This window comes from Stegodyphus dumicola, chromosome 8 (assembly GCF_044657685.1).
Source record: "Stegodyphus dumicola isolate Sdum_Otavi_A_Nest chromosome 8, ASM4465768v1".
Lineage (NCBI taxonomy): Eukaryota > Metazoa > Arthropoda > Arachnida > Araneae > Eresidae > Stegodyphus > Stegodyphus dumicola.
Window position 1 is genome coordinate 9,523,854 of NC_140775.1, and position 2,214 is coordinate 9,526,067.

The following is a 2,214-nucleotide window of genomic DNA, read 5'->3' on the forward strand; positions in this document are numbered from 1 at the left end:
GATTAGATATTTTTATTTCTTCTAGAGCAAACATTTCAATGTTTTAAAATATCATAAACTGAATGATTTTTCTCTTAAGTTTTTAATATGAAACTTTTTAATATTATAATTTGGTTACAAAAACTCGTGCAAATTATTTATTCCTTTGTGAAAGCAATAGTTATATTTGTATATAGTTGGAAATTTTGTATATAGTTGCAAAATTCTGAATAGTAAATTGTATAAATAATGTAAAACACAGACTTTGGTTATTTTCAGTGTATAAGTAAAATTAAATAGTTTGTGAGGTTCCTTTATGTTAATTAACCAGTTATATGTTTTGGATCTGTGCTGTCATTTCTCCCTTTTTGTTTACCTGCTATAATGCAATTATAATATATTCTTGGTTAGGGTGTTTAGATTGTGAAAGAGAGCATCTTCAGCCCCTCGTTCTGTCCCTTGTACTAAGTTGCTATTTTAGATAAGAGGTCTTGTATTCAGAATTGTATTGTAATTGCAAAAACTGTGGTTCATGTATAAGATATACACTGTTTATATCGCTTTGATTTTTATCAATTAATGCTTTTTGCAGTTTTTGACATAAATTGAGCTGATCTTGTTCAGTGTATTTATTGAAATCGGAAATATTCCAAAAAAAATTAGAAACTTCTGAAGAAGATGAAATCAAACCTTTCACTTAAAGATAATATTGCAACATCTTAAAAATATATACAGTCAAAAGTCGTTAATCCGGACTCGTCGGGACTTCGGCGATTCCGGATTATAGATCATCAGTTTAAATCTGGTAAGATGGCATGCACAAATTCTAAAATTAAAAATATGAAACCGTAATTTATGAAATAAAGAACAATTATGATCTAAAGGGTATCAAAATTTACACAAAAAAAAAAAAAAAAAAAAAAGAGCTTAATATTTATTTGTTTACTTTATTAAACATTTCTCTCAATGTAAGTTGTTGAAGTTGCTTCATTTTATGTGATAATACTTTCTCTTTAATTCTATAAAAAGACATAATTTCTTGTTCAGTTACAAAGTTCCGCTGTTCAAGTCCCGTTAATTGCTGTGCCGAGAATACTGACTAACTTGTCAATCGAAATTTTTTCGTTTTCACTAACCTCTCTGTCACATTCTTCATGTCTTTATCCATTTTTTGCAGCAATTCCACTTTTTGTTTGTTGGACATCGAAACATACTTTCGTTTTGTAGATCCTTTGGAAGTTACAGCATTGGAAATTCTATTTGACATAATCGAAAGTTCAAGTTTACTTTTATAAAATTGCTCTTACAGTCTTCAAAAAATAATAAGCGAGATCCAATTCGAAGATTAAGGAACAACGCAATCATTAACATTAACTGAAATAGATAATTTTAGCTTACACCGTCCGTTATACATTAAACGCGCAGGCGAAAACGTATTCTGCACTTGCGCACACGCATATGCGCAGTAGTCAAGGTCTTACGCGCACGCGCAGAAAGTTTTTAGCTTTGAGGTCCGAATTAATGACTTTTGACTGTATATATATATATATGTTTTTTTTTTTTTTTTTTTTTTTTTTAAAGTTTACTTTTTTGTTCTGTATAGACTGGGCTTCGCTTTCCTAATTTTTTTAATTTATTTTTTGAAATTTTTCTAGGCCTTAATATTTTTTGGCTTTTAAAATTTGTATAAACATCTAAAGAAGATGCCAATTCTTTACTTTCGGTGAGCATATCACTGAAACCTTTATCAGATCCATATTCGTTCAGAAAGCAGTTTAATTTATTTAAACTTTCAAAAGCCTGAGAAATATTAAAAATTTATTTTGGAGAATATTGCTAACATTAACTTTGTTCAATATTTTGTACCATAAACTACCATACATATAAAATTAAATTTTTGAATTTCTTTTTTTAAAGATGTGCCCTGATTTTTTGTAATGTTTATATATATAGAGAGAGAGAGGGCATCAAAAACCTCTGATAATTGAAGCCGGGTTGTTGCATTGGCTAGCCGCCAAAGCTATTTCTGGTTTCGCTCTCATCGAAAATAATTACGAAGCTGCTCTTGAACTGTTACGTTCGAGATTTGGTCAAAAGAACATCTTAATTAATTCGCATTTAGGACAACTCTTAAGTACTTCTCCTGTTAGAAATCCTAATGATATAAACGGCTTAAGAAAACTTCTAGATCATGCCGAAGTACAGATAAGAAATCTTGAAGCATTAAAAATAGAC